Source organism: Ptychodera flava, unplaced genomic scaffold (genome assembly GCF_041260155.1).
Source record: "Ptychodera flava strain L36383 unplaced genomic scaffold, AS_Pfla_20210202 Scaffold_33__1_contigs__length_2856901_pilon, whole genome shotgun sequence".
Taxonomy (NCBI): domain Eukaryota; kingdom Metazoa; phylum Hemichordata; class Enteropneusta; family Ptychoderidae; genus Ptychodera; species Ptychodera flava.
In genome coordinates this window covers 1983219-2009354 of record NW_027248355.1, presented here as the reverse complement: position 1 = coordinate 2009354, position 26136 = coordinate 1983219, and the positions used below count along the sequence as shown (strand labels likewise).

At 36.2% G+C, this 26136-nt stretch overlaps 1 protein-coding gene across 2 annotated transcripts in view; it reads right to left on the bottom strand.

Moving 5' to 3' along the window:
* Positions 1-22023: 22023 nt before the first annotated feature.
* Positions 22024-26136, bottom strand: part of LOC139127569 (uncharacterized) — a 99025-nt gene continuing 94912 nt past the window's right edge. The window contains exon 7 of one of the 2 annotated variants that reach the window (XM_070693474.1): positions 22024-24406. The gene's annotated coding sequence lies outside the window, so the exon portion shown is untranslated. The remainder of the gene's footprint in view (positions 24407-26136) is intronic. The other variant, XM_070693475.1, reaches the window with a different exon arrangement.

The window sequence follows — 26136 nt, the reverse complement described above, 5'->3', positions numbered from 1 at the left end:
TTCTTCTCAATACCGCATGTTGTAGAGAGAGAGCAAGAAACTGCATTTGATAAATATCGCATAGAAATATTTCAAAAACAACAAACAGTTGCAGCTTTTGCCCTGTTACCAAGCCTACTTGGTTTTATTTCCCTAAAATTTGTGGCATTCGTTAGAACCGTTGGATAACTTAAAAGGTATTTATTTTTTATTAAATTGCCAAGCTATCAGGCCTTTGATTCAATAAATGTAAAATGTGAAAGGGACCAACACATTTTCAGCTCCTCCTGCACATATAACAGAGCAATACCTTCATGATTCGCTTCTACTATCACCCCCCCCCCCCGAATTTTGGAAAATTCCCCTCCCCCACTGTTGTTGCAAACGCAGCCAAGTGAACCGAATCGAAAGCTATAGTTTAGGATATAATCCCAACGGAATATGGGCGAGGAATAGATCAACAGGGGATACAAACTAAACTGCACCAGCAATGAATCTACTTGAGGCATTGCCGATTATAATCAACACTATCCCGAGTGCCACGCTGAGCTAATATGTCACACTAAGCTAGTGTAGGACTTGCTTATAGCCTGGCTGCGCGCCAGCTACGCATTGTGACTGGTGTAGCCTTCTTCTCTACGAAATTGTGCAGACTGCTATGCTTGCTTCAGAAACGCGAGGCATCATCAACTCAGCTAACCAGACCATACAAACGCCAAGGCAGTTAGGTGCTTTGAAAGAATCTCAGCTGCTGTGTTGGCAATACAAGCGGCAACACTATATAACAGACACTGAGGTCGCAAGACCCATGTATATTGCAGTAGCGGCAAACAGGTCATCTCTGCCAAAAAAACAAGCCTAGTTGTGTTCACTATTTTGAGTGTAACGTTCTGTATGTTAATCCAATTGCGACTATGAGTACATTTAGAAAGTTACTATACATTTTCAAAAAGGAGGATATATACCAAATTTCCGAGTCCATATAATATATATATATATATATATATATATATATATATATATATATATATAATATCTATATATCATTATGTAAATTATTTAACAAGTTGTTACCCTGTATCAAGAATGAGTGTACATTTAAAATTTTCAAGCTGTATCAAAATTGAGGCTATAAATGAAAGTTCCTCGGTGTATCGAGATCGAGGCTGTATGCTAAATATTCCAGCTGTATCCAAACTGAGTTAGTATGTAAAATGTTCAGCTGTATCTAAATTAAAGCTGTATATGACATTTTCCAGCTGTACCACAACTGATTTTGTATGTTAAAGTTCTAATTTGTATCGAAAACGATTGTACAATGTATATTTTCCGACCCTGTTTTATCGCAATCGAGTCCATATCTTGAACGTCGTGACTCTGCACATATGTATGTATGTATGTATGTATGGATGGATGGATGTATGGATGTATGGATGTATGTATGTATGTATGTATGTATGTATGTATGTATGTATGCGTGCGTGCGTGCGTGCGTGCATGCATGCATGTATGTATGTATGTATGTATGTATGTATGTATGTATGTATGTATGTATGTATGTATGTATGTATGTATGTATGTATGTATGTATGTATGCGTGCGTGCGTGCGTGCGTGCATGCATGCTTGCATGTATGTATGTATGTATGTATGTAGTATGTATTTACGTATGTATGTATGTATGTATGTATGTATGTATGTATTTATGTATGTATGTATGTATGTATGTATGTATGTATGTATGTATGTATGTATGTATGTATGTACGTATTTACGTACGTACATATGTACGTACGTGTACGTACGCGCTCTGTACGTACGCGTGTAGTACGCATGTAGTAGGCGTGTACGTACGTATTTACATGGATACAATGAGGTAATTACTTACGTACGTACGTATGTATTTGACTGACCACCGGGAGGTAAGCACTCAAAACACAGCAGTTTAAAATGGAGAGAATAAAATACTGTGACTATGTATAGTGTTTTATACTTTATTATACATCTACCATCGAGAACAATAGAATAGAACAATATAATTTTGCGTGCACTGAAAAGCCCTACGGAATGCCCGTTCCGTAGCACGTACAGTTCCAACCAACCATCCATCCATCCATCCATCTACCTATCTAACAAGCTATCTATGTATAACGTTTATAAAAAAGAAAATTTCTTTACTGATTTACAGATTTGTCGAAGTTACCATAAAAGCCATTGATGGGAAGCATCTTACGGACTTCAACTAAAAGGTGGTGATCCATAATGAAAGTCTCACAACGTTTCTTTTTCTACCTGCTTGCATGCTCATCGTTAACACTGCTGTGCATGTTCACGGTTTGCAGGGGCGTGACAAGCGGGCAACCTGCATGTAACGGTGGTGCTTCAACCCGAGAAATGACATCAAAGCCAACAGAAATCCTAGGAAATAGCCAGAAAACAGAAGTTCTCAGCCTTGCTCCAGATATCTCGATTTGTATGTTCAAGCAGCGAAGCCTAAAAACTGTTCTATTCTCATGGATTATTTATATGGATGTCTGAATTTTTCAAATCGCGGAAGAGAACCTCTACCAAATTTTTCTTGACTCATAACAAGACCTCAGCTGATGCTCTGAGTGATTACAGAAAGGCTAATGTGGCGTTTGTTCATCTGCCTAAAGTCGGCGGAACATCAGTTGAAAGAGTTTTGTCCAAGATACCCGCTATCAGAAAAACACCTGTATCTCACTGCTCATCCCTTTATCAACAGGCAATAGATTTAAGAAAGAACAAAAACCAAAATCTTTTCTATTCCAAACGTACTTTCGGTCTCCATAAGTTCGCATATCCGCATCGGCCCTTTGCTTATGTCACGTGGTTTAGGGAGCCTATCGCCAGGATGATATCAACTTACTATTACGCAAAGAAAAAGAAGTGCGCCGGCTTTCACAAAGTATGTATTCGGTACGTTGTTGAGTCTACAAATTGACTAATTACTTGCTAAAAACCCAAGACGTACATTTCCAAGATATGGATAATTTCTACATCAGACTCTTACAGTTTGACGATTTTCCAGAGATTGACACAACATTTGAAGATGGCGCTGGAGGAGTGGATCTCAAGAGGCTAAAATGATTCCAAAAATAGAAGAAAAACACTACTTAGTCGCGCGGAACAACTTTCTCACGAAGATGGCGTTCGTCGGCCTGACAGAAGACTTTAAGATTTCACAAGACATGTTGAGCTTTATATTTGGAATACCAGCATCTAAAAATGCGACGCATGTGAATGCCAATCCTCACAGTAACAATATAACTGAGTATGAGCTGGAAGAGCTGACTCGGAGAAATATTTGGGATTTAAAACTGTATGAAGAGTCTAAGCAGATATACTATCGACAGAAAGAAAAGTACCATGGGATGAAAAGAACATTTAGAGAGACATAGATTTTTCATCAACTTTGCAATCAGTTGCCGTACCACGTCAGGATTGACTCATATTAATATTGTTTTAAATATGACTAAACTTTGACCCCAATTGTACTTTTGTGAAGGTCAGATTTTAAGCAATAGCAGGGCCACAATCGCTGTCCGTTCTCTTTCGTAAAACTGATCCACACACAAGCATGAAGCTTTTATATAAGTATTTCGCATCTTTGAACGATGACTAACCTATTTTCTTTTCGTTTGTTTTGATTTATCACTGGTGCAACATATAAGAGGTAATGATGAATTTTTCAATGAACTCATGAATGAATATCGTAAAATAGGATATATGCTAGTACGGAGTATTATTTTCAAATTTATAATTTTTGTGGTCTGCTACTTTAAATAAAAAAATATCCAATTGCAGAAAAGTTGCAAACCTATGCTAACACTTTCATACTGAAACTTTTCGGCATTCATAAATCCAGAATACAAACCGGGAATTCCTTGTAATTTTATGTTAGAGAAACGAACTCGTGAATATACCAACATCTTCTATTCAAATTTGTGGCTAAGCTTGTATATCGGTTTTCATATACCGAAACTTCATCATTGAACTAGTGAAAACAAGTATCACACTGGAAAACGTATTGTGAAATTTTAACGAGCCTGAAAATCTTACGCCAATACACGTCCCTTTAATAAAGATATAGATGAGGATTTAATCGGTGAAATGTATCAACTTAGCATTCGTCAAGAAGAATGAAAAGAAATGGTGTAACATGTAGTTGGTAAATTAAAAACGCCACTTCATTTGCAAAGTGTACAAGAATTCATGTCAATACCTGATATATTTAAAGTGTCGCCATTCTATTCAGAGTTCTCACACGGCAAACGATAGAATAATATATTCTGCATACAAAATGATCGTAGTTCTCGCGGTAAAACCAAGCATCGTGGACGTAATTAGGTCAATTATGCCACATCAGAGGCTCAAGTAATCACTCTCGTGAAATATAGATATCATACTGGTTCATGACCTCGAGTAGCATAAACCCTTCATAGGGTCAATTTATATATAGTTATATAAGTTATCTTTAACCTAACCCTTGTGTTTTAGAGGTCAGACATGAGCTTCGTGATGTTTCAAAAGAGTGTTTGAACACGGTCTTCTGTAGACACAACGGTTATTACACCAACTAATCTATACTGCTTTTATCAGGCTGTTTAGGCTGCGTTCATAAACACTTTTGGAGGGGGTGGGGAATCTTAAAAAATATTGTAAAGTTTTTAGTATTCCCCTAGCACAACTACTACTGGCATTGTGTTTCCTACTGGTACGAAAATGCTTTCTAATTCGAACGTATCTCTGGTAGGTTGACACACTGCAAATTTTTGCTAGAAGCCTGTTCACACTCCATGTTGCATGAAATGTGGTGCGATAACAGTATCTTGAGTAAGCAATATCACTTGGATACAGCTACTCTGTTGAGTAAAGTAAGCGACTGGAAAGAAATTACAGTGGGAGCGAGCCGGTATTTTTGGGGTTGGTCGCTATTTTTCGCAAAAGCATTTTTGAATGAAGGGTCATGAAAGTCCACACATACCTTTTGGGGAGGGTCATCAGTTTTTGCGTAACTATCGCAACTGTAAGAAGGCAAGATATGGCCAATACAGTGTTTCACCGAAAATAAAAAAAACTATTAAGAATTTTCCTGCAAGACAAGGTGTATCTGTGATTTTACATATGATTGATGTGAATGTACTTTGCTTGAAGTGGTAGGTTAAAAATGCAAGTATGAACATGAAATTTGACTTTTTTGTTCCATCAATTATTGATTCACTATACATTGTAGTCTACAAACTACTACGATTTTCTTCCGATATAAATCTGGCAATAACTGTGCATTCATAAACGTTTGATAATATAAATAACTGTACTTGATTTGACAAGGTCGCTTTAAGTGCATATTTTTAAGGGCATATGTGTACTGAATTGGAAATTTTCAACGGGATGTTGATTCACTGTATATTGTAGTGTGTAAGGAAACTAAATAATTAGCTCATTATGTGTACGTATAGACGTTTTATAACTTATATTTATGTAAATATAAGTATAGTGGGGGTTATATTTTTCTGTTGTTCAGTGTAGCCACTGTGCGTTTGTAGAGTGCATGGTTACAATATACGTGTGTTCAATGTACACCTACCGGAGTGCTAGAGAGGCCTTTCCTACCCGCTGCGTGGTTTTTAAATTGCCAAAACCTGATATTTATTTATTATTTATTTATTTATTTATTTATTTATTATTTATTTATTCGGAGACCAACAGGAATAAAATCCCAATTACAGGCTCCGCTCGACATAAAAAGAAATACAAAGCACAATCACACAAAATAAACAATAAAAACAATATATACAATAAAAACAGACAATTGCGATTCACAAACGAGATCATGTATAAAAATAATTCTTTACACTATTTTTAAAAAGGCTAAATTTGTCAAAAATATCAATATTTGGATTATATTTTGCAATTTCGTTAAAAGTGGACAGAGCACGTGGAATGAAAGAGTACTTGCGAACATTAATTCTGGTTGCTGGTACCCGAAACGGACAGTTAAACCTTAAAGTTCGTTGAACATTCAGTGGGATTTGTGTTAAATAAGAACTGTTAACCACAGAATGAATACATTTGTATAAAAAACAGAGATCAGAAACTTTTCTACGATTAAAAAGGGAGGTAGTTTGAAAAATGTGCACAATTTTCTATACTCTGAAGAACAGTAAGGTATGTTTTGTTTAAAGCATAAGTATCTGATAAATTTCTTTTGAACACGTTCAACTTTATCAACTGGGTTCTTTGCCATGGATTCCATATAACAGAACAGAAATCAAGGCAGCTCCGTACCAAAGAAATGTACAAGGCCTTCACCGACTTTACATTATGGAAATCTTGACAATTGCGTTTTAAGAAACCTAGATTGAGCATTGCTTTCTTGACGACAGTATCAATGTGCTGGGAAAAATCCATGGAGCCACAAAGTATGACACCAAGGTCCTTGATTGACGTAAAACGTGTGATTGGAGTTGTATTAATTGAGTAATTAAAAAGAATCATCTTAGTCTTATTAGTGAAACTAATGAAGGGCATGTGTATGCAAGACATTTAATTTTATAGTTTCACTAAAATGTTGATATATTATAAACATTTAGTCTATGAGGAAACAATGACAGTAAAACGAAACTCGCTAAATCTGTGTATTTATAAACATTTGACAATTGATATTAATGTCCTTGATTAGGCTAGGGTAGTTACAAGTGCATATGTGGACAAAAATTGATTTTGGAATTTTACTGAAATGTTGATTCGCTGTTCGTTGTTGTCTATAAGGAAGCTAAATCATCTTTTAAAAAAGCGAAAATAGCTTAATGTGTGTGCATAGACGTTGATAATTGATGTAAGTGTACTTAATTGAATTTGAATAGAGTTGTTATAACTGAATATGCATGCAAGAAATGTGATTTTGGAATTTACCAAAATGTTGATACATTATACATATTAATCTATGAGAAAATTATGACCACTATTTTATAATACAAAACTCGCAAAATATGTTTATTTATAGACATTTGATAATAGATATCAATTTACTTAATTAGGCTAGGGTGGTTACAAGTGCATATGCAAGCAAGAATAACTTTTGCAGTCTAAGGAAACTATAAATATTTACGATGCAAATTAGCTATGTCTCCGATTTAATTACGTTTGACAATTGATATGAATGTACTTGGTTAGACTAGCGTTGTTACAACTGCATGTGTGTGCAAGAAATTAATTTGATTTTGGAACTTCACTGAAAATGTTAATTAACTATAAATTGTGGTCTGTGAGGAAACTACAAATATTTTTGTGATAAAGCTGTCGAAATCTATGCCTTTATAAATGTTTGATTAGTATTCGTGTTGAGAACAACTTGTTTTAAAGAATAGAAGAATAGATTTGATTAACAAATATGATATTGGAATTTCACCCAAGCAATTATTTTTGTAGATTAAAAGTACCTGATTAAACTTCAAAGTCAAATGAGAAATTGTATGTCAATTATGACGTCAATGTCATCCGTGAAAATATCAACGACAGCTTGCCCAAACAGAACTCCCGTGTCGTTAGTGAAGCCAGAAAAATTGTCAAAGCGAACAAATGGTTCCGAGCATACTCCAGAAATAGGATCGCGTGCGTCATGAAAATACGGCTAGTTTTCGATCGGGTTCGAACCCACAACATACGGCATCAGTCGCCTAGCGGAGAGGCCACAGAGAGAACCGCTCGGCTAAATCTCCACTCCCAAAAAGAGTGGTTCAATAGCCGGCTAAGTTGTTACATTTTTCTGACTGAGACCGCTCCACACGTTGTAGAGTTCGTGAAGCACTCACGCACGCACGCTCACTATCACACATCGCACATACAAACTTTATCGAACCGAAGCAACGAATACATCGCTTTAACTGGGCGAACGATAACCTCTGGAGCAATTCTGTCCACCAGAGGAGCTACCAACCCAAGGTAGAAAATACAAGCAAGGAAACCAAAAATATTCTGTATACAGACTGTGCATCACCCTCATTCCCATGGCCAGTCGACATGTCTCAAAGATGCTCTGGTGTTTCTCTTCCTTTACTAGCTTTTTGAAGTCTTTTTCTCTTTTTTTTGTAGAACGTCAGTCGGTGGTTTATTCTTTTTCCTGCTGTTATGCGCTATTCGATGTTTTGGGTCTGCTGCCCTTGCCAACCGCTTGAAATAGTTTTACTAAGTATTGTAAGTAGGGATCAAAGGGGATTCTTGAAAGGCTCTTTCATCTGTTAAACACTAATACACGATATGCTGGTCCATACTAAATCTCACAAAATGTTATTTGAACTTGAACATCACGAAAACAAAAGAACTGGTCATTGATTTCAGGAGATGTGGACACAGGAGGGAGAAGACCATTATACTTAACGAAGAAGTGGAAATTGTATCAACTTACGCTTATGTAGGTTCTGTTATTCTTCTCATCCTTCAGTCACTCCCATCATTTCTGTTGCCGTTTCCCCTTGCCCTCAGAATAGACACTGCCTATTCAAATCTTAACCTATGACCTTTAATCTAATATTAATGAGTACTCCCTATGTATACCATATACAAAGCCAGTTCACCATCTTTTCTGTTTGGCTTTAGCCAGAGTAGACGTGGTGATTTGGCTCCATTTATCAACTGGAGTGTCGGTAAGTTTGTTTGCAAGGTGAGTGCCAAAGGAACATTTTCTGTACTTCCGCCTTTTGCTTGTTCGCCTTTTTATAGTTTTCTACTTTCATGAGTCTGTTTTTTATGGAGCACTAGTGCTTTCGATGGTATGTATTTTTTTAACCCATGTGTTTGAATTTTTCAACCAGCAGTTACCCTTGTTAGCTAGCATGACTGTGCATATTTTTGAGGGTGTGCATTGGTTCCTGGAGTATATTGTGTTTCTGTTTCCTTAATTTTTCACAGGAAAATGGCAGATACAGGTTGTACAATTGAAGGAAGTGGCAATGCTTCAAATATGCCCGCAGGTCAACATGATGTTGTACCTTCTCAGCAGACTCCATCATCACAAGTCCTCATGGAAATGGTTACAGTACTTGCACAGTCGGTTCAACGTTTAATTGAGAACCAGGCGAGGTGGTTAGCTGGTACTGGTAGTGATAATCGGTCTGGTGAAGCTAATGAAGTCCATCGAGATAATGGCATTCACGTTGACAATGTGGAAGCAGGTCCCTCAAGTACACACGAGGTGTGTCTTCTGTTGAGTGACCGTACCATTGGCCATGGCCCTTATGTGGCCTCTCAGTCTATTGAAGACTCAAGTGTCCGATGTCAAGGATTCCTCTGATAACATGTCTGAGTCTGGTCGTCGGTCACCCAAACACAAGTGTAAGAAGTTGAGTGACCGGGAAGGTAAGAAGAAAAGCCGAAAGCCAAAATCTTCTTCAGTATCTTCTAAAGAGTTTTCTATTTCTGATGAGTCAAATTGTGGGTTTGATAACACACGTAACAAGAATACAGGAGTATATTTCTCCAGGTCTGTTCATGTATGGTTTAAGCAACAGCGTACTAACATCGTGTTGGCAGAAGATAAAAAGGAATTCAAGGAGCGTCATGAAGTATGTAAAAGCCATGAGAACTTTTTTAACTTCCTGAACATTTAGCCATTCATTGGAGAAGCAAGCCTTTACCAGCCCTTGGTTTGCAGGATCAGATAATTCGTAAAAGCCTCTGAGCAATTGTAGAGTTCAACACAATGTGCTAGGCTGCGTTTTTCAGATTAATACAAAGCTCGCATTTCTCTCTCAGTGCCAGAGGACCATTTCGCGTCCACCATTGTGAATCTCGGTCGATAGCAAGTAACACGGCCTAGAATGGGATGTGCAGTAGTGAAATGAAATTCAGAATCGAATGTGGACTTGCCAAATGAAATTCAGAATAGCATACAGAATCATGGAATAGAAAACGGAATAGCATACAGAGTTGTGGAATAGAACATGGAATAGCATACAGAGTTGTGAAATGAAATTCATATTCGAATAGTTGTGGAATAGAAAACGGACTGGCATACAGAGTTATGAATAAAAAAACGGAATAGCATACAGAGTTGTGGAATAGGATACGGAGTAGTGGAATAGCATGTGGGTAGTTGACTTGAAAATGGAGTTGCATGTCAAGTTGTAAACTCAAAGTAGTAATGTTGGCATAGATTTAACACCATACATACAACGCTCATTCACTGAGGTTGCTGCAGTCAGCTGCGCAACCAACATTTACGGTCTACAGAATTAAGAGAATAAAGACAAAAATTCAATACTGACATCTTGGTGCAATAAACCCGTGCACAATGATCGATCAAGGTCAATTTGTGTAAAATACATCAACTCTTGGTATAGGTTTTCCTCGGTGCATTCGGGGCACGGGGCATGGAGGTACACAATTTCAATTTCTTATCGAGCTAATTATTAACAAACAAAGTATCAAACAATTTGCTTAGCAACACATCAACTATAATGGTTTTGTTACTAACAATAACTGACACCTCCGCTACTTTGGTATTCAAGTAACCGAACAGCTGATGTTGCATATCACTAAATTGTCGATAAAATTATTGTAAAAGATGTTGAAAATTGGCTTATAAATTGCATCAAGCAACCTTTTTGGAACTTTGCAAACTACTTCTTTTATACCCTACCCTTACAAGGTCGTACTGTTAAAACACGCACCAGACTGAGGTTTACTCCTAGTTAGCACCTGTGTACAATCAATGATTTCCGCTGTCTCTCTTACCTCACTCAAGAGATACTCGATGGCTGAAAGTTCGAATATTGTACTTTGTAAACCTCGATTTTTGTCCTTTCCGAGGTTCATCCGATCTTTAAATATGTATACAAATGAATTGTTCTTCACACCTTCGTAAAGTTCCCGGATATTAACAGTACTTTCGTTTGTGATAGGATTGTAAGCAGGTTAAGAGTGAAAACATGCCAGTTTCCCAAACGGAGAGACGTTTTGAACTCGATGGTTTCCTAAACACGGACTGTGCAGCCACAAAGTTTCACCATTCGATCTACTGTGTTACGAATCAATCATAGGTCAAGAAGCTTTTCCTTTGACACAGCTCGTTTAGAAGCTGCCAAAAAGCGTCAAACCACATAGAACAATATTTTTATTGTTATTCAGACGATGTTTGTTTCCACAGTTGATAGCCTGCTAACAAAGAGATGTTTGCAAGGATTGCACTTCGACTCGGAAAAGTATGAGTAAAACCTTGTCTTCCTTCAAAGAAAGAACGTGGCTTTAGAATTTTTATAAAGTTGTACTCCTCTCTTTTATCACTATATCAATTAGGAAGTTTTCAACGCCAGATACAGAAGTGACATTGCACGATTAATGAGCAAGGTTTTTTGGTATTTCAGTCGTATCATATTTCCCCTACAAGTACTCTGACCCAAAATTTATCCATATAAATCTCGCCAACTTCGAATAATTGAAATAGCATGAATCTCGAAATTGAATGACTTAAAATTTTATTAAAAAGATCTGAGCCGTTCCAGGGGTCACAGTGAAACATGACAGCCCTGCGCCCACACTGAACTTGACGGGGTACAAATCGTCGATTTGGCCTGAAACGACATTGTGCATCCCGTCTATTAGTTATGCATAGTTACTTTACTAATTTAATGGAAGATGCGCTTGGCAACTTTCGATCGTCTGAGAAAGCGATCGGCCTTTCCAATTATATGCTTTCTACCAGACTAGAATTTATCAACAGCACCTTGAAGCAAAGAAACAAAACACATTAGTGAAGGTAAAATTTGACAAACAATCGAACAAAAACGACGCTTATCAGCGTCTTCTACACAACATGACAGCCCTGCGCCCACACAGACTTTGACGGGGTGCAAACCATCGATCTGGCGCGAGACGACGTTCTGTACCCAGTCTTTTAGTAATGCATAGTTTCCTTTACTAATTTAATAGAAGATACGCTTAGCTTGGCACCTTTTCAATGTTTTAGCAACCGATCGGCTGTTCCAATTATACGGTTTCCAACCGACTAGAATTTACCAAGCGCATGACGCAAAGAAACAAATCACATTAGTGAAGGAAAGACCTGACAAACAACCGAAGAGAAACGACGTTTTATCAGCGTCTTCCACTCAAGATTGAATCATAAACGGGGCTGGAATGAAGAAGATCCACGGACAACTCCACAGTAAGTGAGGCTACCCACAATTCTCCATGATCTGTACACACGGAGATCACTCATTGAACTGAAACAAATTCCTTCTGTACACAGAACAACTCGGTCCATATTTCAAAATTCTGGCAACATCATGATTTTCTGATTTGTGATAATATGAAGATAAACCCATTTTCCGCGGAGGAGATAGCAATTTTATAATTTTGTCGACATAGATTCTTGACAGCCATACACAATATTTTCAAGGAAACTAGGGCAATAAAGTTGCATTTGTGTTGGCAGAAGAAAGAGTATTGATCTTTTTTAATGTTCGTAACAAAGGAAATTTGCATGTCTCAAACGTGGTATGATGAGATCATCTTGGCTGCTGATAACTTTATCTTGACAAGTGTGCAATTTTTACCACCTCCAAATATCAACTTCTCATTCAATTTACTCTTGAATTTAAACATAATCAAAAATTTTGGAACATAGTTAAACAAATAATCCTGAACTTAAATTATAAGTTAATAATTGTTAAGAAATTGATAAAATTGAAAAAGCCTTTAGCAAAAAATGCCTGAGTGAACAAATCGAGGGGAATTGTGGGTAGCCTCACTTACTGTGAACTCCAATGATGCAGTGACAATGTCTTAAACACATTTTAATCTTAACACAACATGTTAGAAGAGCACAGCATCTAACATTAAGCTAGAACCACATAAAGTCAAGCTATTGATAGCCAACATATCTTGATGAAAAAAACACGGATTCTAAGATTACAAAAGTCAATCAATGAGAAGAAACAGCAACATAAAAGGTACCCTGGTGAAGGCAAGATTTCACAAAGAAACAAAAGAACACAGAGGACGCGATGACAGAGTCTTCAACACAAGCAACAAAAATTTGAAACAAAAAAAGACATTTGATTTTTATTTTTCAAATAAACGTTTATTACTAAAAATAGTCTCCTGTACAGACAAGTACATATCAAAACAATTCAAATTTTGAGACAAAAAGCAAAAATGAAATCTGACAAATGCTTTATAGCAAATGATGGTCAATTACTGAAAACACTAAACAAAATTGGACTGTAAAAAAAAATCAGCAAAACTGCAAAATGGCTATGATACTGAAGCTGGAGCGAGACGGAGAGAACTGGTGAAAAGGCAAACAGGTAGCTATATCACTTGCAACATGGGGAGGAAACCAATTAAATCTGAAAAAAAGCACAATTTTGTTAATGACAAAAGGCAAGATGCGAGGTGCATGAAAAATCTCCACTGAATAGGAGAAAGCGAAACAAACATCCGAAACAAGAAAAAGTGACAGAAATTTGCGAGGAAATAGGACAGGAACACCTTACATCTTGCAGAAAAAAGCCACCTAACCGCCAATGAGAAGGGGTATATTGAGAAAACTTTTCGTTGGCATGTACATGCTTACGAAGAATCCTCCCAACTGACCACCCCCTTCCATTCCGTGAGGAGTACGGTGCCCAGGACGAGATAGGATATGGCAAAAGGGAAAGTGTGCTTAGAGGTGAAAGCATTTTCTTTACAACAAAACTGAATCAATAGTAAAAGTTCCATCAATGTCTACAGAAGCAATGACGTTTTTGAAAGCACTTATGTTTGAATTGAGCGTGAAGTAATTATATTCTTCTAAAATGCGAGCACAAACTCGCCTTTTAAAAACAGAAACAAGCATATTACTGATTGAGGGATCATGACCATTAATTGCATTTCGTCTTGTTACATGAATTGCAATTTTAGCTGTCGTAAAAAGAAAATTTAAAAGCGCAAAAGTTTTCTTGTCCATGTATGATTTATCAAAGGGTGGGCCTAAAACAAACCACCAGAAACACGATTGGAACTATTTTGGGGAAAATTGGATGAGAGTCATTATTAGGAAAATGTAACGAAATCGAAATTTTACAGCCGAAATTTTACAAAATGATAGAATAGTGTAAAATTTGAAATATTGTTCTCATCTAAAAAACAACGAAAACACAATGATTATTGCATACCTCTTTCATCGGATTCATTTTTATGAAAACATGTTGATTTTTGTGTAAATGTACCGAAGAAACGAGACAAAATGCTTAAACTTCCTCTCATTGACGACCTTTGAGACAGGGCACTTTTGAAATGCCCCTGACTTTTTCGTGAATTTAAGGCTTCATAAACATTAAATTGAGTCAGGGCACATTTTAAATGACCCTGACTGACTTAACTGTAAATCAATCAAAAACTTCATTTTGGTCGAGGAAAAGTGACAAACTGAGATTAGTACTAGTATTTCAGTAATGAAGAAACCATAGACAAGCTCACACATTTTCATTCAAATATAAATATTGTTCCTATGTTTTGAACAATATTGCATTAGATACTATCATGCGCTGATTCTTACCAATAACATTTCAACATCATCATAAATTTTGAATAAAATTTAAAGATGATAAGCAAATATGGGGTAATATTAGACAAATTTCTAAAATTCTTGAGAAATTGCGCCCATCCAATTATCCCAAATTAGTTCCAATCGTGTTCAGAATAAAATCTTGCATTCCTGACCAAGAAAAAGGTGACAGAGTTTACGAAGGAGAATGAACAAGGGAGAAAGACGAGGGCATTCTAAAAATATGTGTAAAAGGTCATCTCTGGCACTACAGAAAATACAATCAGAGGATGAGCTATAGCCAGAATGGAACATAAACGAGCCAGTTGCGTACGCACCGTGGAGAAGACGCCATTGAAGATCTCCTTCTTTTTGGGAATTGGACTGAGATAACAAGAAGTGAAAAAAGGTTTGATATTTTCCGTAAGTGAAAGCAGATCTCTCCAAACTGTATCTTGACGTTTATTGTTCCTATGAAAATTTGACATAATCAAGAATTTATAAATGCTACCCTATTCAAATTTATACAAGGGACAATTCAAAATAATATGGTCATCAGTGCCTTTACAAATAAGTTCGAAAGAGCACGAAGGACGATGACAAGAATGAACGTCATCCAAATCAACTTCCTCTTCAAAATAACTGTGGATTTTGTTTTTCCAATCACAGGGAATAGAATCAACCAACGTCTTGACAGCATTTGTTAAAATTTTATCCGAATGAATAAAAACAATGTTTGAAAATTGCTTGGGGAGCACCACATTATTGGAAATGTTCAAAGAATCTCCAAATTTTGTAATGCCAGCACTAATTACGTGATTAACAAGAGTACTATCAAGAGGATTTGTAAAACTAACACAATCGTTGAAAAAAAGGGGCTTCATGGAAGATATCTTTGATTGAAAGGGGTCCACCTTTCTCAGGAAAATACATGACTTCCAGACTCTCAAAAGTTCAAGATAAAAATTAGGAAGATAATCTGGAACAGACTGATAATTCACTGTAAAAAGTTGAGAGGTGTACTTGAGATTACCAACATTCCGAAAATAAAAATCAGCAAACAAAAATGAAGGATGATCCAGACCTGAATACAAGTATCTTTGAAGATAATTTAATCTGAAAGCTTTCACACGTGAAGAGAGATCGATGAGATTTTGCCCTCCTAACTTCAATGGAGCAAAAATTGTACGACTTGGCAACCAATGTTTTCCTTGCCAGAAGAAATCAAGAAATTTGTGCTGAATTTCATCAATGATAAAAGCAGGAGGACAGAGGCAAATTAAACGGTGAAAGAGTTTAGTAGCAGCAAGTTGATTAATAACGATAACACGGCCTTGGAATGACATAGCAGGAGCATATCTATTCCACCAAGATAACTTATTGTCAATCTTTGTAACACACTCACTCCAGTTTTTTGAAAAATACTCGTTACTGTTACCTAAATAAGTACCAAGGACTTTGAGACCTATACTATTCCAAAGAATTTCAAGCGGATGATCAGCACGCCCACGCCATGAGCCAACCAAAGACCCTGGGACTTACGATAGTTAATTTTTGCATTACTGGCATGCTCATAGACAGAAAACCAATATTTAAACCTCAAAAATCAGTATCACAAGTTACAAGAGTATTAACGTCATCAGCATAAGCTGAAAGTTTACATTTACGATCACTTGAATTTGGAATCATAACACCTTGAATACTGTCGTCTTGTCTTATTCTGTGTAAAAGAGGTTCAATAACAATTGCATACAGCTGCCCCGATAATGAGCAACCTTGCCTTATACCACGTGAAAACTGAACTGGAGCAGTAAGGGAACTGTTAACACGAACAAGACTATCAGTTTGAGTATACAGAAGTTTAATAAAATTGATGAAATTTTCACCAAACCCGAACGCATGCAGAGTTTGAAAAAGATAATGATGACTAACACGATCAAAAGCTTTTTCCTGATCTAAAGAAAGAATACCAAGAGGAAGATTCATGTCATTATGAAAATGAATGCAATCCCTAATTAAATGAATATTGTCAAAAATCTGTCTGCCTGGAACAGTATAACTTTGATCTACATGAATGATATCTGACAAAACCTGCTTTAAGCGAAGCGATAAAGCTTTAGTGAAAATTTTATAATCAGAGCAAAGCAAACTGATAGGTCTCCAGTTCTTAAGAAGGGAGTTATCACCTTGTTTCGGAAGGAGTGTGATAACAGCTCTACGACAGGACGTTGGAAGAAGGCCATCGGAAATTGACTTTTGAAAAACCTGGTGAAAATCGTTCCCCAATAGAGACCAGAATTTTTTATAAAATTCACAAGGAATGCCATCAACACCAGGTGTTTTACCATTCGCAATGTTCTTGAGTGCAAAGGTGTACTCGTCAAGACTAATGGGTTCATCAAGTTGCGTAACTTTGTCAGCAGGTAATTGAGGGAGATCATGAAGCAAAGTATTTTGTGCTTCGGGCGAAACAGGCTCAGCAGTAAACAGGTTTTGATAAAACTGACGAGTAACTTGACGAATTTCTCTCTGATTTTCAGTTATTGTATGATCTTCACGTTGGAGATGAGTAATTGATTTACGACAGCCTTTGTATTTTTCAAGAGAAAAGAAAAACTGTGAATTAGTATCAGAATCATTGAGCTGTTGAAAACGAGAACGAATAACTGCACCTCTGGTGTCAAGTTTCTGAAAACTGTCTAACAGGTCTTTTTGCTGATGATATCTTGTTTCCAGAGAAGGCTGAGTATGAATCAATGTTTCCAAAGTACGAATTTCCTCAATAAGCTTTTGTTTTGAACGTTTAAAGTGATGAACTCGTTCAGCGCTGTACTGCTGACTCAATTCTTTAATCTTTTGTTTTCCTATATCCCACCAAGACTGAAGAGAAGAAAACCTATCCTTCTCATTACGCCAACCTTCCCAGAATTCCTTAATTAAAGTACAGTAATTTTCATCGTTAAGGAGACTAGTATTGAGACACCAAACTGGATTTTTGTTGACACTCGAATTCATAGTTAAAACAAGAGAAACAAGAGAGTGATCAGATAAATCAGTAGGAGAGTCAATAGACACAGATTTAATTTTCGAAGTCAACCTCTTGTTGATGAAGAAAGTATCAATGCGACTTTTTTGCTCTCCTCTCTGCCACGTAAAATTTTGAGCCTGCTTATGAAAATAACGCCAGGCATCAGAAAGCTTACAGCGATGAACAAGAGAAGAAAAAACTTGCGAAAGACTTTAAATGTGGTTCAATATGAGACGACCTATCTAAATCAGGAACAAGAGTACAATTAAAGTCGCCCCCTATGACAATATTTTCATTATCAAGATCAAAATCAAGGAGAAATTTACGAAGACTTTCAAAGAAAATACAACGATCATCTCCACTTGAAGGAGCATAAATATTAAGCAAATGAAAGGAAGTGTCATCCATTTTAATATGCAAATGAAGTAGACGACCCTGGACGACACTTTTACAGAAACAACATCAATATTTTTGTTGCGTGGAAACAGCACTGCAACCCCAGCAGAATTACTAGTACCATGTGAGAAATAAATAGGCGCGCGCCAAACTACTTGCCACTGCGCCTGATTAGCCACTGTAGAATGGGTTTCTTGTAAAAAATAAAAATCAGCAAAATGATTGGACTTCAACGAAGACAAAATGTTATACCGTTTCAAAGAATCACGGCAACCATTTACGTTCCAAGAAATGAAACTTGCCATCACTAGACAAGCAAAAACAAGAACGATTTTACTTCCCATGTTTCGTAATAGCCAAGCTTTTACATTGTCTAACATGTTGTTGTAACTTTGCCACAAGTTTATGGATACGAACTTTTTGTTGACTAGTGACAATATCTGACCTGCGTAAGTTAGCAAATGACTTTATGAGAACCTTAAAATCTGAGCAGTAATCTTTACATTTTTCTATCATATTTTTAGAGCCTTTAATGTCTTCTAAAAACTCAAGCAAATTAGACGGCTTGATTTGTAGCTTTCTTGAAATTCTGATAAGTCAGACATTTCAGACGCAACAGACTCATTGTCATGATCAGACATTTCGCTGAGAACATCAAAGGAGTTTGATGTTTTCACTCCTGACCAAATAAGCTGATTTTGAGAAGCTTTTCTTGGAGACTGTGACTGAGAAATAAACAAATCCTGAGACTCATTAACATTGATATCTGAAAAAGGAGTCTCGGGAAACTCAAGTGATTGAGACTCAATAAGTGAAGATGATGACGAAGAAGGGGGGTCGAATGATAAAACGGGAGTAGAGGGGAGCGGAGAATACGAAGGCGAAGCAGGGGTTCGTACCCTGTCTTCATCGGCATGGACGTTAACATTTTTGTCTTTCTTTTGAGCGTCAGTGGGTTGACTGTTTTTACTGGTGAGAGGTCTTTGATCAACAGAATTTTCATCAACAGATGTGACTTTGTGAGCGGACTCTGATTGTGCCTCATTGTTTTCGACAAAGCGAGTTGACGTTGAGGCGTTACTTGAAGTTGAGGTGTTAATTTCTGTAGTATTGATATGCTGATTGACACCTTCATTTGCATTTGCTTCACTTTCGACAACATCCATTAAACCTGAGTTTTCATCCACACCATTATTGTCTTTTTGAACATTTTCAGTGTCATTATCGTTGTTTTCTGAAGATCTATAGTTTGGACAACGTTTACGGATATGACCTTTTAGTCCACAATGAAAACAACGCAGTTCATCAATAGAAACGTAAACGGAATAAAAACGATCATCATATTTGATTTGAATTACACCACTGATGTTCTCATTGTGTAACAAAACATGAACTTGTCGTCTAAACGACTTCACATGCTTCAGCGAAGCATTTTTACAACCAAGAGGGATTGCTCTTAGGTGACCAACAACTCTACCAAGTTTCCATAAATGTTCCTCCAAAACTTCATCAGGAATGAACGGAGGAACATTTGACAGAATTAATTTTGAGGCCGGTTTCACCATGTGTTCCACATCGACTAATTCATCAAACAAAGCAAACTTGGACTCAACAATACTTTCAACATTACCGAGTGTTGCTAAGAACACAACCACGGACTTATTCATTCTAGATGCAGCAATAACATTTTCACTTCCGACTTTCTTTGCAATCTCTTCAACATAGCTTTCAACAGGGACACCTTCAATATTAGTACACCTGACAGCATGCTTGCGTGTCAGATTCCGAAATGGCTTGTCCTCCCGGGCGGCCATATTGCCGACCACGGGTTAACAAATGACAAAAAATAAAATCGAAGGAAATCCACCTAATCGAAGATGAAACCGGACCGGAGACAAGACCCAAAAGAACTTAACACTACTCACAACATAAACTGATGACAATTGACGAAGGATGGCACTTCTCACAGGTAGAAAAACAAAACAAGTAGGAGCCCTTCTTCTGTACGTCTATCCAATATGGCGGAAGACATTTGAACAATGCTGTTACAAATGTAAAAAATTAAACACGAACAAAAACTCCAAGTATAGTCAAGCAACTGATGAGAAACACTGTAGGGGCCGAAACGAAAGCATCAAAGGATCACCTTCTCACAGACATAAACGATCCGGTTTCGCCTCGCAGTGCTACACTCTTTACATTAACTGCCAAACACTATATACAATATAACACATATAAACAAGCAATCAATCAACATGAAATAGCACAGAAAAGGATAAACGTCAAACACTCAACAACAAACCAAACACACTATGCACTGAACACAATCTAGTAGTTTATGTGTTTAGCCACTTTCCCTTTATTTCGCTTTTCCCATCATTTTACTAAGCTGAGACTTTATTACAAGGAAAATGAAGATTTAACACCATCCATACATCCATACAAAATCATCGGAAGAGCCCTTTATACCAACCAAGTACAAGTTTCCTGAAATGTGTCAAGTACATCGAACTAACCAAATATTTGCGGAAAAAACATAGGGAACAATAAAATTAGTTGACGGGCCAAAATCCCACATTGGTCAATTACGTGTGGGCGCAGGGTTTGAATGAGGAAAAGATCTGTTAAAATTTGAGTATAAATCAGTCCAAGAGGCTCATTCTACCTTAAGGCTATTGTCTGGGCTATTTTAAAACACTAACCGTGTAGTACCTTGTTTTCAGAGTTTGTCATCTTTTTGTTGCAGTAGATGGTAAAATGCAGTGCAGGGGGAAAACCGGATATTCGGTTGCCGTGGTGACAATTTCAGGGTTAAAAATATGAGGAAATTTGTGGCAAAGATATCTATTGAACGAAAAGTCATACAACAACCGAATTTTTTCTGTAGCATTCAGATGTATATGTATTACAATGTGAACCTAAATCTATGACTGTTTAAGATGTCAATATAAATTAAATCATAGTCATCTCGGTAAGATTGAAAAATTAATAAATTTCACAACTTTCCGTCAAGTTTCTACTATGACATGATTGGATGACCTTGTTTTTTGAAGTTATTTTGTAAAGTATTTAATTTCACATATGTTGGCTGATTTTCATTGCATTCCAACCATTCTTTCAAGAGTTATTACTGCCACAAGAAACGAATGCAGTACAAAACACAATTGTTAGGAGTATTGGATTGAAATGTTTACAACATAAAGGTGATACTCATACTTCATGCAAAGTTACGACCTCAAAATAGGGTATTGGACAAGTTTAAATTTCAGTTAGAATTCTATTTACAAAAGCCTGGTTGTAATTGCTTTCTAAGTGAAAAATGAACTGTTAATTATCAAAAAAACATTGATTTTATAATCAGCATGATAATGAAATTCATGTTAGATTCTTTACTTGTTATGTATATGGACACCATAACGTCTAATATGGTTTGTTTTCTGGTTTAATTGCTATACCGAATGAAAATCTTCATATGCCTTACAGTATAATATCCACACAAAATATAAAACAGAATCATTTGTTGCAAATTTCTTCCCGATTACTCATTGATCTGGCTTTTTTAGACTGCAATTAGTCTCAAACTCGCAATTTCCACAACGCCATATTTTTACCTCTGAAAAAGCTGCTTCAATAAGCAAGCAAATGGTCACTACTTCATACATGATGCCATAACTCAACAAAGTTTTTAGGCAACCAAAAATAGCGATTTACCTGTTTTGAATATATAATTAGACTAAATAAAATTTGACCAGGGGTAACTTGGAAAAAAACGCGATTTTTCTCGATTTTAGTTAACATTTTTTGAAGAATGATATAGCTTATTTGAAAGTATACATGTCGAGGGTGACAATGAAGGAAAAAAATAAAATTAGATTTTTTGAGCATTTTGACCGACATTAGCCCGACGATGGCCTTAAAGTGTATCATTTCAGCGTGTTTTGGTGTATTTTAAACAAATACAGACATACGCATCCACACTAAACTTGTCAATATGGTTGAAATTATTGTGAATATCAAAGTTATATTTCGACAAGCAAATAAAAAGGAAGATAGCGGGAAAATTATTTGACCAATTGGAATCACACATTTATTTCTGAACAAACAATTACATATCGAAATGTCAATAGCAAAAGACAAAAGTAAAACATAATTATTTGAAAGTATAATGTGTTATCGATCTTGCTCTATATACTGATTCTAAATTATCCTTATTGTAATATTCGTATTTGAATCGCTATTTACAGCATCAGCAAAGGTTATACCAACGTTAAGATTATTAGTGCCGTATTATGAATATGGGGCGCCTTGTAAATTTGGTTTAAGACAATCAAGTGGTGGACAGAAAATGCCGCCAATAAAAACACAAACCATATTTAAGAACAACAATTACGAATATTTCAGAATATTTATATTGAAGGCAAGTAATGTTATAAACACTGCATAGTATAGTACGTAGAGAAATCAATAGTACATCTATCAGCTTGATCTGGACCTGTGAATGCTTGGTTACAGCCTGAAGCTTATTTCAAAGTAACGGCCACCGCGGCGACCACCTGTAAAATTCATGTCACACGAAAAACGACGTAACATAAATGACTTTTTTTACGGTTTACAATGACAAACAAGGTAACAGTGCAGGATTAATTCATAAAATAATGAATCGTTGTCTTTTCAATAACAATAAATTCACATTGTGACATGTTGCATGAAGACAGTTATTTCCAAGAGATATCCTAAAATCCATTCCGTGTAAGCTGCAGTGAACGCACAATACATCAACCTTCCTGCTAATATCACTATTTAGTAGACCAAATAATCCCCCGCTTTTGAAAGTAAGCTCGCTCCTTGGCAAATTATTATGCTATATCGAACGGCATAATTGAACATCGTCGAAAATTACAAAATACAGTCCACTACCGTTGGAGTGACATTATTAGTTGAATATATATTTAAGGCTAACACTCCAAGCAATGGCATTGCTCTTAGCAATACTCACAACATCGGTGCCTCATCACGATACATTGTTTTCGATCAGGTGAGGTGTTCTCATGTCAGAGGAAAGTTGACACTTTTTTGCCTTGAATAATATATCAAGTGAAGGGACGATAGCTAACAGCAAGTTTTGATACCATTTATATTACATTTGATTTTCAAAATAGATGTACTTTGCCCTGTCAGTTTATTTGAAATTTAAAAACGAAGTAGCATTGTGAACAGTCTGCATTTTGTAAAATATGTGATGTTGTGCTTTGTAGTTGAACGAAGGAATATGTACACCATAGTTACAACAAGAATGCCTATTAAGGTGGAGCTGTGTGTTGCCAACACAGATTTTTTCAAAGCAATATTTCTCATCAAAGATGACAAGGAAACCCCCTCATACTATATATTTTCAAAAGCAGAGACTCTAAGGTAGCAGTAGTTTACTCAAACGATGAGTGGGTGTATATTTGGGGTAAAAAAACCTTAATTTTGGTATTAATGGTAAAAATTAATTAAGTAAAAAACTTGACGTTATTTTCTGAAATGTACTATTTCACTTGAATGAAGAGTACATGTAGAAAAAAACGACTATTTTATTTGGCATTATCTATCTCATTCTAAAATGGCATGGGTTTAAAGACTTTCACTCAAAAATTGATTAAAATACGAAAAATTATAATGCCTCTTATTCAAAATGAAAGAACTTTATTGCCAAACAAAATGGTCGTTTTGTTAAATAGCATTTAAAGAACATAATGTGAAAATTTCAGAAAATTTGGTCCAGCCCGAGTGGAGTTAAATTCTTTGGAAATTTCAAAATTGGGAGGAAAAGAAGCCAGGAAATCGGGTGATTTGCATACATTTACATAAATTAACACTTCTTTATCACGCAACTTTCGACTGCTTAACAAGCTACAAGGTGAACCCAACCAATATTTTAACCTTCCGTTAAAAAATTAATTAAAATTGAATAAATATTTGCAAAACAGTGATTTTCGAGCAAAATATGCTGTGTTGGATGCAGCGCCCCCTTAAGCAAGGAGAAACACATACAGGAAAGTAAAACAAATGTCCAAATTGCCAAATATACCATAAAAAGGGCTACTGATTACGTTAGAATGAAAGGCAAAACACTCAAAAACATAATTCATGAGAGACGCAAAGTATCAAGCTCAATAAAGTTCATTAACACATTAAGCATGTAAGATAAAACTCCTCGTAGCCTGTGAATAAACACTGCCGCGCTATCGAATACAATTAGATACATCAACAATTTTATGTCCCGGTGTCTGGTAAAGATAATCTAACAAGAATACTGATATCATGTAATTGTCGGCGAAATCAGAGTCTAAACTTAAAATTCCCCTGACATGGCTAATCCATCGTGGATCATTTTCAAAGCCTCTGGAGTTTTCTCGTCATCTCGGAACTTGTAGTAGTTTTCTAATGAAAGATTGTTCCTTTTACCTGGAAAAACGAAAAATATAGAGAGTCAGTATTAGTTGTCGGATGTAATGATTCTAAACGTATCGATGAAAATTTATTAATTAAGTTATGCAAATGTATTTATTAATAATGTAATAATATGAAAATATACACATATTAATGTGTGTGTGTTTGTATATATATATATATATATATATATATATATATATATATGTGTGTGTGTGTGTGTGTGTGTGTGTGTGTGTGTGTGTGTATTTATTGCAGTTAAATTACTCAAAGATCAGGTATTTTTCAGAGATCCCTGGGTAAAACATGAGCGGTTCTGTCTGTGGCCTCTCAGCTAAGCGACTGATGCCGTATGTTGTGGGTTCGAATCCGATTGAAAACTAGCCGTATGATCTGGTGCCTGTGGTAAAGATATTCCGAGGAATAACTGGACAACATTGACAGTAACCCTGAATGGTTTGACTTTACTATCAAAATTCTCACATGCATTTTAATTTTAATTTAATTTTATGCGTGTTTTTTAAGAGGATTGTTCATTTAGAGTGCCTAAGGTTTAAGGAACGCGACGGTAAATAACCTAAGGGGACACAGTCAGTTAAAAATACCGCAATTATACGGTGTCGCTCAAACTTGATCAGAAGTGGTACATAACAAAGATCAACAATAAGTGTTGTTTCTATCTGTTCAGTGCAGGAAAATTCTACGTTGATGTTATGACAATTTTTGCACAGTACAACAAGAAAAAACAACAAGAAATATTTAAACCAGAAAAACAAGAATGACAAAAGTAAATAAGGTCTGAAACTTTAGGTACTGAAGGTCAACTTTAGCAACATGCATAGCAGAGAATCTTTCAACAATGGATGTACAAAAATAGACATCCATGGTTTCAGCAGGTCTGTTAATATGTCACAGTTCATAAACAATGACAGGAAATGACCAATTAGCTGTTTCGGTTTCTGCTACCACTCCCAAACATAATAGGTACCCTACAAATACAAATATGTTAAAGGTCAAAATCCTCTTATTCAGATGTGTGGGCTGATTCAGTTACTGCAACCACTCATGCACATTTGCAGGATTCCCTTTTCTTACCTCATTTGCACATTTTTGACACTAATGTGTTCATTTAAACAAATTCACATCTCAACCCCTGCATCTACCTTTACACTAAATACTGAGATGGTACCTTTGGCGGTATGGGAGCCTTTGTGTGTGACGGACATACATCCGCACATACATACGTACATAAATACATACAGACATATAGACGCCATCGACTCACCATATAAGCTCTTTTTGGTATTTATACACATACCAAATATGAGCTAAAAATACAAATTTGTATATTTCAGGACAACTTCCACATATCTATCTATTGTCATCCCTGGACGTCTATACACCAAATATATAAGCTGTCTGTCCAGGGGCTTTTAAAAGAAAATATTTTTTATGATTTTTTGACCAAAAATGACAAAAATTGTCCCAAAACAGTAATTTTTCCAATTTTGTCATAATTCCTACAATGAGACGGGTAACACCCTTGCAAACATCCAATCCAAATTTGAGAGCAATTGGGCTAGCAGTTTCAGAGAGAAGACATTTTACTTAAAATGAGAAAAATAACCAAAAAAACTCAGCAAAATTACAAAATTCGAGATATCTTCACAATATTCATAAAACTCATTTCGATCAACCTGAGGAACCTGTATACGAAATATCAAAGCTATCAGATTAGTAGTTTT